This window comes from Macaca fascicularis, chromosome 4 (assembly GCF_037993035.2).
Source record: "Macaca fascicularis isolate 582-1 chromosome 4, T2T-MFA8v1.1".
Lineage (NCBI taxonomy): Eukaryota > Metazoa > Chordata > Mammalia > Primates > Cercopithecidae > Macaca > Macaca fascicularis.
Window position 1 is genome coordinate 125,908,658 of NC_088378.1, and position 14,386 is coordinate 125,923,043.

The window sequence follows — 14,386 nt, forward strand, 5'->3', positions numbered from 1 at the left end:
TTTGATAAGTATAATGTATATTGACCAGATCAGGGTAATTAGCATATCCACCTTCCCAAACATTTACCATTTCTCTGTGTTGGGAATATTCAATATCCTCCTCCTAGCTATTTGAAACTATATGATCGTTAACTACTGGTACAGAACACTAGAACTTATTTCTCTTATCTAGCTGTAATTTTGGATCCTTTAACAAATCTCTCCCCATACCTTCCTCTCAAGGCTGGTTGGTTATCTGGGGGTTTGAGGAGCTGTGTGTTGCCTCTTCAACAAAAGGAGAGTAGGGACTGTGTCTCATACAGTGATACAGTCCCCTCCCTAAGTGTTTTACTCACCCCTGCGGAAACAAAAACCAAACCAGAGAAGTATTTCACTTTTAAAAGGGGGTTTCCTAGGGGCTGTTTCCTAGGGTCTATGTAAATTCGGTCCCATGATAGACTAATGCTAGAACATGCTGAGCTGAACACAATTAAATGGTTTCCTTCCCCTAGGAATTCTGAGGACCTTAATATGATAAAGAGCATGATAAACATCCGAGAGAGAGGCAGAATGTAGAGTTTTCCAAATTTATTTGAAACTCCCCTTTCCTAAGGAATATTTTGAGAGGCAAGGCAAACATCCCCTTGACCAATGCTGCAGGAGATGCCAGCTCCTCCAGGGCTGGCTCCACTCTGGAATTATGGACAGTGCCCAGCAGAGGATCCTGGATAGACCACCCCTTCACAGAGACCAGCATCTCTGCCCTCCTTCAAGCCAGAAAAGCAGAATTGGCCTCATCTTCCAGAATCTTCCACTGTCACTTTGACAAGTGGAGGACTTGCTTTACTCTGAGACTTTACTCTGGGGTGTTTCAGCCATGGACTAACGAAGAGATATCCAAAGCTACTCCTCTCACAATAAGGTCCCCCTCATAAAAAGCCACACCCCTCAGTTGTTCACCTCCAGCAGCACCTGCATTAGCACAACGGAAGTATTTCAAAGCCTAAAAACTACAGACTCAGCACCTTGGCTTGTGGCTACTTAATTACAGCCCTTCCCCTCCTGCTGCCTGCTTTCTTGGACCTGCTCTCACTTCTTTCAAGCTCCTCAGTAATTGACTCTCACCTCCTGGCTCCCTGGGGGTTCAGCTTGGTGTTCCCTGTGACAGGGCCCTTATCAAGAAGTCTCCAAACTGCCTTATGGCATGGACCAATTTTGTTTCCTTCAAATCAGGGGAAGGAAAGGGGAGTCTTCTCGCTTCCTGAGAGTGGTGCCTGAGAGCATGAGGAGAGGAGAGGAGAAGGGAGACTGTCCGGGTCAAGCCAAGGACAGGGTGGGGTATTCCCACAGGGCACCATCAGCATGGAAGCTTCCAGAAACAGAACACACCCTGTGCAAAGGATGTTTAAGCCTACAGCCATTCACAGCAGCCCTGCTGCGGCCAGAGTGTATACTCCCATCATTTCCTCCCATTTCCCATTGACATTGTCCCTACAAAGAGGAGTAAGAATTATGTGAGATTCGGGCAGGTGATATCCCCTAGGCAACCATCAGGGCTGCTAAGAATCACAACCAGCACTGCAGGCCCACCCACGTTTCTTCCTCTGCAAAGGCGTGAGTACCTGGGGTGGAAGAAGCAGCTGGGAAAGCACGGCTTGGGGGCCACCAGCACTCTGAAGGTGCAAGTCATGCTGCAACTGGGAGCCTCAGTGTGTTCATCTGCAGCATGAGCACAAGGGCTCCCCATCCCACCCACAGCGTGTCTGCCAGGGGCCTCAGGGCGCTCTGGGGGCAGGAGTGTGAGAGAGCTGAGTACTAGTCCCTCCACCATTTCCTAAAACTTCCCATTCCTGCCACTCAGCATCTCTTCCCTATGAAGATCAAACCCACACTCTCCCTGTCTGCCAACATATGCAGGGACAGGAGACCCAAAGGTCCCACCTCATTCGATTCCAGCTGCAGATGTCGTGGTGAGAGCCCCGTGAGCTGCCTCACCTTGGACGATGAACAGTGTGAATCACAGCAAAGACAACCTAAGCCCCTCTCCTGCCACAAACCCTGTCCTGACTACGCCTGAGGGTCTCCTCACCACTCACCTCTGCAAAGAGTTTCTCGAGAAGCTCTGGAAGACTGTGGCAGAGCAAGTGTTACTTTTAACCCGTCAAGATTCTAGCCCAGGTGACCATACCTCTATCTTCCTTACAGGGTCTTCTAGAGTAAAACAGCAGAACAAGGGTCGGGGAACTGGGGAGCGGGGGGAAGGCGAGGAAGGAGGAGGGAACAGAATGGGGACATTCCTGCCTCTTCACCCCTTTCTGAGTCAATGGCCACGGCCAGTGCTGCTGCTCACAGGCACTCTGAAGCTGGTTCCCAGCATAATCAAACTGAAGCCAAAGGTCAGGAGATGCCTTTGCCAGGAAGGAGAGGCCTCCAGAGGACCCAGTACTACCAAAATGCTCAGAATACACACTTCTGGTTACTATGCTGCTGCCCTTTGTCTTCCTGGCTGTCGCTCTCGTCTTCACCAGCCTAATCTCGAGCTTCAGGAATCCTAGACAGAGTCCCAGCCCTTCACATGCCGCTCTGTCTGGAGGGACCTGACTGATCTCTACTCCCCAGTCTGATGCTGCCTGCTTCCTTTCCCTGAAGTCCCAGGAAAACTGTCATAGCTCAGTGCTTGAGGCAGCACAAGGAAGAAGACTCTGGGAGAACCCCAGTCTGTGATGTGGGAGAGAAAGGACACAATATCCAAGGACAACAGAGAAGGGCAGATACAGAGAAGGGGAGGGAAAGGAGGACAAGGGAAGAGAGGGTGGAGAGGAGGGGAGAGGAAAGGAGAGGAGAGGAGGGCAGAGGAGGGGAGAGGAGAGGAGAGGAAGGGAGGGGACAGGAGGGGAGGCGAGAGGAAGGGAGGGGAGAGGAGAGGAAGGGAGAGGAGAGGAAGGGAGGGGGGAGGGGAAAGAAGGGAAAAGGAGAGGAGGGAAGGGGAGAGGAGGAGAGGGGAGAGGAAGGGAGGGGAGAGGAGAGGAAGGGAGAGGAGGAGGGGAAAGAAGGGAAAAGGAGAGGAGGGGAGAGGGGGAGAGGAAGGGAGAGGAGAGGAGGGGAGGGAAGGGGAGGGAAAGGAAAGGGAGGGGAGGAAGGAGGGGAGAGAGGAGGGGAGGGGTGGGAGAAGGGGAGGGAAGGGGAGAGAGGAGTGGAAGGCAGAGGAGGAAAGAGAGGAGGGGAGGGGAGGGAGAAGGGGAGGGAAGGGAAGACAGGAGAGGAGAATGGAGGGGAGGGGAGGAGAAGGAAGAGAAAAGGGGAGGGGAGGAGAGGGGAAAGAGGAGGCGAGAGAGAAGGGAAGGGAAGGGAAGAGAGGAGAGGAGAATGGAGGGGAGGGGAGGAGAGGGAAGAGAAAAGGGGAGGGGAGGAGGGGAGAGAGAAGGGGAAGGGAGGGAAGGGGAAGGGGAGAGGAGGGGGGAGGGGAGCAGAAGGGAGAGAGGAGGTGAGGGGAGAGAGGAGGTGAGGGGAGAGAGGAGGTGAGGGGAGAGAGGAGGGGAGGTGAGGGAGAAGGGGAGAGAAGGGGAAGGGAGGGGAGGAGAAGGGAGGGGAGGGGAGGGAAGGGGAATGGAGGAGAGGGAGGAGGGGAAAGGAAGGGAGAGGAGAGGAGGGGAGACAGAAGGGAAGGAGAGAGGAGAGGAGAGACGAGGGGATAGAAAGGAGAAGAGGAGGAGAGGGGAGGGGAGAGAAAGGAGAAGGGGAGGAGAGGGGAGAGGAGAGAGGAAGGGAGGGAAGGGGAGAGAGGAGGGCAGACAGGAGAGAGAAAAGGGGAGGGGGAGGGGAGAGGAGGAGAAAGGAGCAGAGGGGGAAAAAAGAAAAGAAAGGGAAGAACGTGAGGCCATAAAATCTTTAAAAATGAACTTTCCCTTCCCAGAGGGATATGAATGGGAGAGGAATGCCACAAAAAAGAGCCCATACAAGTCAATATAAATATGGTTATTTTAGGACTCGGTGGAGAATGGCTGCTGGTGGTCTCCCCCTTCTTCCTGGTGGGTCGGCGTTCATCCCAGGGAAGAAAACTGGGTCATCACAAGTCTGGCCCTGCGGCCCGACCAGGCGGCCAGCGTGGAAGTGAAGTGGGCGGCCACGCGGGCGGCGGCCGGGGCCGCACCTTGAGGCGGTCAATCTGTATGTGTGAGCAGCACTTTGATATCTGGCCACGAAAGGACAAGTTCTCAAAGCCCCCATTCATGGACCCTACACACAGAAGCAGCAAACAGAAAAAAATTGTTTCCCCATCGGTCTAGAAAGGTGGGTTCCTGTTTATTAATCGAAGACCACATAAAGAATGCATGGTTACGAATGTTCCTTCTGAGGAGCACAGAAGCTGGTTAAAAAAAAAAAAATCCATCCGGTGATTACTTGGGACAAAAAGCTGCTGCTGCGGCCCCCATGTTAGATTTAGAAGGAAAATTCTACAAAAGTACGGGGGACCTATTTTCACCAGGCATCACTGAGGGCTTTCCACGGTGCCTGCTGAGGCTGGCCCCCTGCTAGAAGCTCTCAGACGGTGGGTCACCAGTGCCAGCCGGCCGCAGCTCCTCCTCCCCACCACCCCTTCTTCCTGCACTGAGAAACACCCAAGAGGATTTTTTTTTTTTTTAAAAAAAAAAAGGTCATTGGCAATTAGCTCCCTGTGGAAATCAGAGAACATTCGAAAAGAGTTCCCTTGGAGGAAGTTCAGAGAAACTCATTCTCAAGGCAAGGCTCACCCAGACCGTGAGGGTCCCACCCTCCATCTGACCACAGGCTCCATTTCCCACCTACAGCAGGGACCGTGGAAAAGGAATTAAGGAGCAAACAGGAGATAAGATGGAGGCTTGGGTTCCCTTTTGAAGCTTAATTAAAGCAAACTGATCAGCCTTCTACTGCACATGCCGCAGACTACACAAACGGCGAACATAATCACTAACAGGGAGCCCTGTCCTCGGCAGCAGGCGGGTGGCAAGGAAACCCGTTCAGGCTCCCAGCGCAGGAGAGAAAGCCCAACTGTGATCATTCAGTACAAATCGCACCTGGAGGCCAAAAAAATGCTGATCTCTCCAGATAAAGGAGGAAAAGGGACGGGCAGAGGAAATGGATTCCGAGCCATCTTCATTTAATTTATTTCTGTGACAGATCCTAACCTATTTCTAGGTGAAGGGATCAAACAGGCCTGTCACCAAATCACAGTCATCTCAAATATGCACAGACTGTACCCCATCCAGCTCCTGGACCACCAGCACGTTTTATGATTTCTTTACACTACAAATATTTGGCCGTGCTGAAATCACCCAATAAAGTCAATCCGGGGCTTCATCTGCAGTTCTGAGGCGCTCTCCAAGTGCTTGCTGGAGACTGGCCCAAAATAACCACTGCTCATCTTATTCAATATCGCAGGAAAATGTGTCCTCCTTCCCATATCTGCCTCCCACCACCTGGGAGCACAGAGACTGTCCCGTTTGGTGTGTGCTTGTTGTTTTTGCTGTTATAAAACGACTGCTGTTGTTTTCCACACACAGTCGCAGACGCGGTCAGGATGAATTGCCTGTGGGTGACAGCCAGGTCCTATGAACAGACTACAGGGCCAGTCCTGACCCTCTGCCGACAAAGTGAGTCCAGGCCGGCCACTAAGGCGGAGGCGGCGCCTGTCACTTTGGGCAGCCACAGAGGTAGCCTCAGGGCCTGAGTCAGAAGACCAAGACTCAGAGACCTTCCATCCTGGGCCCTTCTGCCTCCTACCCTTCACCTTTCTCCGGGGAGAATGAGGCCAGGGCAAATTTAGGGGTGGATACCACAGGAACAGGGAGAAAAAGAGGCGTGTCTGAGACAGGAGGAAACCACAGTTCAGGGGTATCATCCTGAAGGGTTGTCATTCAGGGTAAGCAAAGGGAGGGAAGAAAAGTAAGCGGCAGCCACCATTGTAACTCCACAGGGACGTCAGGCAGGCAGATGCCATCGTCAGTGGGGCCACTGTGTGTTTCTGTCCACGGAATAAGAGCTCACCCCACATTAAGACTCATACATTTCTGCATCCTCTTTCTCTTTGAACTCAGAAGTTCTTGGAGAACATAATCTGGGTTGCCCCTGAAGCCATCCTGCCTTTACTTAGAGAAGTTGATATGATTTTCCTCTATTCACAGAAGAGAAAACAGAGATATAGAGAAAATGAAGTGAATCAGAGGAAGTCAGGCAGGTTTCCTGAGGAGTTTCCCAGCCTCTGCACAGCAGGGGTGGGGCTCGAACACCTATCAGGAGGCCTGGAGGCATCTTCAGTTGGTTTGATGGGCATCTGTCCCCAGAAGCCTCTATGTCAGTGGGTACAGGACCTTCCCTGCGGAACCTGATGAGCAGTTTTCTCCTCACTCCACAGGCTTCCAATGCCTGAAAACACCATGAAGGATGAAGTCCTGGGCAGCAGCCAAAGCTCCATGCATTCCACCCTGACCCTTCCCAGCCAGGACTGTAGACACCGCAGCCTCCATCACCCTCACCACCACTAACCACTTCTCCAGCAATGACAGCTAGCCCTGGGCCCCAGGGAGGAAAAACAAAAATCAGCCCGCTGGTCATCAGAAACATCCCTGAAAGACTTGACAGGGCCTGAGGCAAGGCCAACAAAAATCAGTGTTTCTCCCAAAGCCACACCATGCTGCAAAGTGACTAACAATTCTCCTTCTTTTTAGAGGTTGCCTTGCCCATGACTTCTTCAGCTTTGTCTCTTTCCTCCTGCCTCAGAAGTTGCTGAGATACCTTACCATCATTCAGCGTGAGTTCAAAACTTACAAAATGCCCCTCCCCATTCCATCCTCCTGAGATGGGTCCTTGGGGTATGTTCTCCCTTGCTGCAGGAAGTTAACAAGCCTAACTTTACTTGACAATAAGTGCCTTCTTGGTAGTTATCCGTTGGAAAGCAAAAATATGAGCAATCGTTCTGATCACAGGGGCATCTGCAAGCTTAGTTTCCACAAGGATGGTGCTGATGCTCTGAGATATCCACCTGGTAACCAACAACTGGTTTTTCAGAAAGACGTCACAACCCCAGCCGTGGCATCAGTGATCCATGTCTTGCATCCTCTTTTATTTCTCCTGGAGGCCACATTTCCAGTATGCAGCCAGGCTTCATGGGGAGAGAGGAGGAGAGACACCCTGAGCTCTGAAATGCAGGGTGTTGTCTTTGTGTTATTTTGCTTTTTTTATTTTTGCATTGAAAGTAGCTTCATTGTTTTCTGATTTTAAAATAATAAACACTGTAAAAAAATTCAAACTGCAGAAAATAGTTTTTAAAATGAAAGCTAACCTAAAGCCCACTAACCTGCTAATCATCACCAACATTTTGATAACCATCCTTTCATCCATCTCCTTATATATGTGAACATAGATACATTTTCTATATAAATGGGATATCACACATATTGTCTTTTAATACAGTGCACACATTTCTCTCTTCCATGATCTTTTTTTCTCATGTCCCACCTTCCCCTTTTCAACGCTCCTGCTCCAGGTAACCAGTGTTCCCTGAGGTGCTTCCTTCCACACTTAGCTCCTTTCTGCTCTCTCCACATGCAGTAGAGCCCAGTGAAAGCCCTGCTCCCATTGAAGTCATTGATTTTAGACAATGGACCCTGGTAGAGACAAGGATGGAGATCCACACATGTAACCTCTAACCCATGGACACTGATGTGCTGCCGTAATTATAAAGATTGTTGGTTGGTTGCTGGGCCATAACTGAGTTGCACTCAAAATATACTTGCGAGACAAACAGCGTCTCCTCCTCCTCCTCCTGCTCCTCCTCCTCCCCAAACTAAGTTGGATAATAAGGTGACAGGGGTCTGTGTGGATTTTGACACATCCCATTGCCCCATTGCCCCATTGTCTGTGTGTGGCAGTGATTTGGACAGGATGGTACAAAACCAGGTTTCCAGCCTCCTCGATGGCTTCTCCTCAACACTACTGAACAGAACTCTTCTCTGCTTCCACAGAGCGACTGTTTCCTTCCTAACTTTCTCTCATCAAATTATTTAAGATCTTGATCTTCCTGACCTTCACCTGAGTAGGTTTGCCGCGCTCTGCATTGAACTTTTCATGCCCGTCCATGCATGCCAGTTGTTCACCATCCTGAATGACATCTTCAAGACACCAGATATGATAAATGTCCACTTTGTAATATGCTGCACTCTAGAGCATGTGATGAAAATGGATGTTATGTTAATCAAATCTATCTTTTGAAAATTCCAAAGTACACTAAAAATGAATTAGATGGTAATTTTTTGTTTCTACAATTCCTAGCATAAGAAAGAAATAGCCTATTAATATTTGGGGCTACAAAAATATGTGATTTGTACTCAACATTTCAGGAACATATTTATTGTATTAAAGCAACAGGGGGCACATCTGGGTCCCTGTTTGCATGTGTATTTCTGCATCCAGGAGCCTGGGCCTCTGGTCTCTGGCCTTTTAAAATCTGTACCAGGTTGCCTGCCACATACCTCTCCCCTGCCTGTCACTCACCATGAGCAGCCCCTCACAGGCCAGAGCTCTGCTGTGCAAACAGGTGCCTCAGAGTTCACCCAAAAGATTTAAAAAAAAAAAACAAAAGACAAAAACTTTCCACTCAGAGCAGGCAAGCTTTACTTTTTTAAAGTAAGTGTTACTTAACAGAAGGCCTCGTAAAGCTCATAAAACACTGGAACATCTGGTAAACGGTGTCAACTTTACACGTTCTCCAGCACAGGGTACAGGACTCTTGTTTCCACTGGCGTAACTCAGGGATGCAGAACCCCGCGCTGGTGCGTCTCCGGGCTCCCTGCCCGTCCTGATTTTCATAGGATGGTCTCAAGCCAGCAGGTCTGTCTCTACTTTCAACCAGCCCAGCAACAGACAACCAAGAACCTCAGAGTCCAGATACAAGAGGCAGCAAGGGAGGTGAGGAGAGCAAAACAACCTGAGGACCCAAGGACATGACCTGCTGTGATTGGCATACACTGTGTTTGGCATACACTGCATGCTGGGAGCTGGGGGGAGCAGACTAGGATGTCACATGTGATTGGCAGCCTGCCTCTTTTGGTGCCTTCAAAATAACATGAGAATCTGTGGTTTAAATGTTCATTCATTTATCCTAGATGTTAAACACACTGCTTTTTGCCCAGGTGAGGTGCCAGGGGATGGGGAGGGTTACTCAAAGACATTTAAAATCAACATTTCCAAAGTCCTCTGGAAATGAGGTCATCGTTCCATCAGCAGGCACGATTTTCTATACCTGTTTTTATATCCTGGCAAGTAAGGACCCCAAAGGCTCCACTGTGAGATTCTGACTTCATGAGAAGAAGGCTTCTTTCTTCCCAGCTGGTCTCCTTCTTACCATGTGACTTTGAATCCCAGGGATAGCCACAGGAAAACATCAGAGAGACACTATCAACATTTCGACACTCTAAGCAAACATCTCAGTGAGCAAACCCTCACGTCCCCTTAGGAATCTAAGCATTTAGGGCTCAGGATCATCCCACTCTCCCAAAGCCAGCAGAGACCTGGTGATGCAAGCACCCAAGGGTGAGACGAGGACCTCTAGCTGGAGGAGGACTGACCACGTGTTTCTGGGCAAGTCCCTCGACTGAGCTCCAATGCTTTCATCTGAAAAATTGCTCTGTCTCTCTCCCAGGATTGATGTAAGAATCAGCAGACTTAATACACACAAGTGTGGCTTATAAGGCCTTCCACAAATATTACTTGTCATTATACACATATCATGGCTGACTAGTTTGTCTTTTCTGTAGTATTCATTAAAAAAAAATACTCAGTTCTGGCTAATAAAATGTAGCAGAAAGTCTGCTGAAAGGTTTCTGGGAAAGAAATGTTGCTGCTGATGATACACAATTACGTTAGAGAAAAGAGTTCTCTAGTATACCTCCTTCCCTGTGCTTCCAGTCTTTGAAAGTGGAGCTGCTGCAGCTATTCTGTAACCATGAGGCTATACAAGCCTATGGGTAGAAATTCATTACGTTGAGGATGACATGGAAGAGGCAAGAAAGGGCCTGGAGACTTGATATCACTGAACCAATGCCAGCAAATGCCTGCTTTTGGACTTATGTGAAAAAAACAAACCCTACTTAGGCAAGCCACTATTGATTGCGTTTTTCTGTTATTTGCAGCTGAATGCATTGTAAAGGACTGAGTCCTTCCTTTATCTGTTCTCACAGGACCTTGTATTTTCCTCTAAAGAACTTATCGCAGTCATAATTATTTAAGTATCAGTGTGATTATCTGCTTAATGACTCTATCCTCAACTAGATTTTAAGTTCTGCGAGAGTAGAAACCACATCTGTCTGGTTCACCATTGAATCCCCAGCTCCTTATCTCAGTGCCCAGCATATAGTAGATGCTCAGTAAATACTGGTTGAATGAATGAATGACTGAATAAATGAATAGTACTTATGCTGAATAGACACTTGTCAGTTCACTTCCTGTTCTCAGTAGGGCTAGTGTGGTAATCTCTCAAATTAGTGTGGAAGTTTTGGCGGCATGGAGGGACCTCCCTCTACCATTTTCTCTCCAACACTAACTTGAGTCAGATTTTCCATGCCGGTCAAGCCACTTTCCCTTATGGAGAATAATGCCCAATACAGACCCCTTAGAAGGACCTCAGTAAATTCCAGCTGAACAGATTTTGCAGCCCCCAAGAGTCGTTTTCCGTAAGGTAAGTGCATCCTTCCTTCTAAAGGCAATTTGAGTCTCTCCCTCTAAACATGAAGCCCTGACCCCAGCTTCCACAGCAGGAAGATACCTCAGTAAGCAATATCCCCCATAGCGTTACCTGATTTTTCTTCAGGAAGAAGGAAGAAAAGTTTCTTAGTGAAAACCCTTCTTTCCTCTACTGCCGCTCCCTGGGCTGTGTGTTACCACTTCTAGTCTCAGCTGGAACTAGCAACCCAAAAGCAGTCCCAGAAAAGAGAAGGAAAAAGAATTAAATCGCACCACCCACGAGGGATCAGGAGTTTACAAAACACTTTCCCCACGGTTGGCTGCAAACGCCGTGCGGAGGGTGGTCTCTTCCCCTCCATTGCCTGTCCCTTGTCCTCCCTGTGCCAGAGGGGTGTATATTACCTTTTTCCTTCTGCTAAATGCCAACACACAAACTCCTGGAAACAATCCATCAGCAATTCAGAGACAGGATCTCCCACGTAAAGCAGGAGGATCCTGAGTTTCAACTTCCTGTCTCCATTCACACTGTACCTTCCAAAAGGAGGGAGACTGGCTCCCTGGAAGCCATAAAGCATAATGGTCAAGAACCAAGATTCCAGACCTGGGAACCCTGCCACTTCCTCGTTATATAATCCTGGGCATTTTATCCAATCTCTATAAAAACTCATTCTCTGTTTTGGTAAAATGGGGAAATAAATGAGATAATCCATGTAAAGTGTAAGCTTGCCACATAGCAAGCCTCCGAAAACTTCACATATTTTTATCCAGGTTTAACTCAAGTCACACTTACCTATGAAACCATACTCTGGGAGGTTGTTAAATGTCCTCCAAGGCATTTTCTCCTGATTGGCCAGTTCCCACCAGCCTTCTATGTCTTGCCTCTGTCTTCTCTGAGTCCATCCGCCTTTCCTAGGCTCATTCCCTCTAAAAGAGCTGCTCCAATTTGAGAGATGCCTCCCAAAAGATTGTGGAGCCCATCGTGGGGCTATCTCAGTTACTGCCTTAGTTACCCGAATCTTGCTGTCCTGTTCTTTGCCAGGCAAGTTACCTCCCCTCGGTCTGTTTTCATCATCTAAAAATCAAGAATAACCATGTCTACTTTGCAGGATTGTTATAAGGTTTAAAAATTAAGTATCTGTAAAATGCCAGGCACATACCGGGCACTCAAATCAGGCTTAATGTTCCTATTCATATTATTATTATTCAAGATCCAAGTTAGCCTATGCCTAAGTTAAACAGAAAAAAGAAGAAAGAAAAAGCAAGAGCAAAAACATTTTTTTCTTTTCTTCGAGCTGAGATGCAAGTTGGCAATCAACTGGGGTCTGGAAAGGGAGCTGGCCAGCCACCCAGCGTGCCGCTGCTTCCCAGGAAGATCCTGCTTTAAAGCTGAAGCCCCACTGGTCAGGGTCCAGCGACACTTGGCACATGACTGGCACCACCTCACAAATACAGAAAAATGTCTGGTTGCAAATGCATTGACAGAGTTGGATTAAAAATAAAGTCCCCGGATGGACCCAGCAAGCTTATATTTTAGAAGGATTTCTTTCTCTCTCTCTGGAAATGTTCTGGACTCCTGAAAATAGAGGTTTATTATGGAAATGCTGACAGACCCTTAAATAGAGCACTGTATTTGCAACACTGTAATTATGCCTCCATTGAAAAGCTCCAAAGAAAACATGATTTCCCCTGTGCAAATAAATCATGCATGGCTTTAAAGGCCCAGATTTGTATCATTCGAACCATAAGGAACCATCGTCTTCCATATGTAAATGAATTATAAATAATAATGGCTTTAAAAAAGGCCCATCCCAGGGAAATATGGACCCACTACTATGGCATTTGTAAAACTGGACCCACATCTCACTATTGTCTTACTGCATGAGTAGGCACCAGATTCGCCTTATTACAGCATTGATTTGATTGACCTAGAAATTGTCCCTGAATAAATAAGACATTCATATCTTCTTCCATTTATACCCCTCACAGAACTTTCTCCCACACTCTCTCTCTTTCTCTCTTCCACTCTAACATATTTGCTCTGTGCCATTCCTCAGCAAGATGATCTGAGGTTAGACCCTGCAAATAACCACTTCAAGGTGATGCAGTGGCTCAGATGTGTCCAGTGACTGCAGATCTGTTTGCACCCACCATGTAAGGTGCCACATGCACTTCTCTATGCTCTTGACACATCTCGTGGAGGGTGTGGGGCCACCAATACTTTAGAACTGTATCTTGACAACCACTGTATGTTTGACATACAACATGTGTCTGCAGCCTCTGCAAAATGTGCTCCAGATTTCATAGCCACTGCCCTGAGCACTGGATAAGGGGCCATTATGTGAATCTGTAGCAGCTCCAAGCAGTAATCAGAGAAGCAGACCACGGTCCTGGAGGACAGGCTTTATTCTCCCATCCAGATTGTGGTTTGCTTATTTTCAAACAGTTATTGATACTTCCAAATTGCAGTCACTAAATGACAGGTTTCATTTAGATGATCATCAAAAATGAAACTAGCAGAGTTGAGGCTATAATTCTTTTTTTCTTAATAGCAAAAGAAAATCTGCATTATAACTATATAGAGCTACATGTGGTTATAGATACTTGATTATACCTACAAAAAATGTGTTACATGACGTTTGTGTTTTTCAACAACAAAACTGTAGCTGGATTTTTTTCATAGACATAATTTTCATATTTGGGGATAAGTAAACTCCTAAGAGGTCTTTTGAATTACAAATGAGAGATTAAATTAGGTTCCTTCTGATTTCCTTATCAAGTCTACTTTATTACATTCTAATTAGTTGAAATTGGGTAACAGAGAGTTGCCTGAATCTGCATGTAGCACATATAAACCCAGAGGCCCTGTGACCCAGGCTTGGTGAAGTGCTGTGTTAAAAGCAATTCAACAGAAAAGATAGATAAATATAATTGAAAGCTATTTAAATCCTTTCTCGTTCTTTTTAGAAAACACCAAATCAGGGGAGGACATACGTTCCATATAATAAAATAGTTTTAAAACTCTTGTTATGGACTGAATTGTGTCCCCCTAAAATCCATTTGTTGAAGCCCTAATCCCCAATGTGACTGTATTTAGAACTACGACCTTTAAAGAGGTAATCAAGGTAAAATGAGGTCATTAGGGTCATTAGAGAGGGGGTCCTAATCCAATATGACTGTAGTCCTTATAAGAAGAAGGGACATCAGGGAGGCACGCGTGAAGAGTGAAGGCCGTGCTGGGAGAGAGCCATCTGCAAGCCAAGGAGAGAGGCCTCAGGAGAAACCAGCCCTCTCGATCTTGGACTTCCAGCCTCCGGAAGTGTGAGAAAGTAAGTTTTTGCTGTTTAAGCTACCTGCTCTGCAGCATTTTGTTATGACAATCCCAGCAGACTAATCCAACTCTCTTTAGATATCCTTCATGGTTATTCTCTTACACCTGTCAGTGGCTCCCCTAAAAACTACTTACTCCTTCCCTCTCCATGGCTCTCACACTCTCCTGAAAGCCCACATCATGCCTGCTTTCATTTTTCTCTCCCTGCTCCCCTCTTTGGCTCAGCTCTTTATTATGTGTGTCAACTGGGCCTCTCTAGTAATTTGAAATGCTTTTCTTCCTCTTTTCTTCTTTTCATCTTATCTTAACCAATATAAGAGAGACTGAAAAATTAAAGGCCTTCCTCCAAAGGGGAAGTGGGGA

General features: G+C 47.4%; 1 protein-coding gene across 3 annotated transcripts in view; it reads right to left on the reverse strand.

Moving 5' to 3' along the window:
- The window catches only part of RUNX2 (RUNX family transcription factor 2), a 243,028-nt gene that overhangs the window by 18,610 nt on the left and 210,032 nt on the right, over positions 1-14,386 (reverse strand). The window lies entirely within an intron of this gene.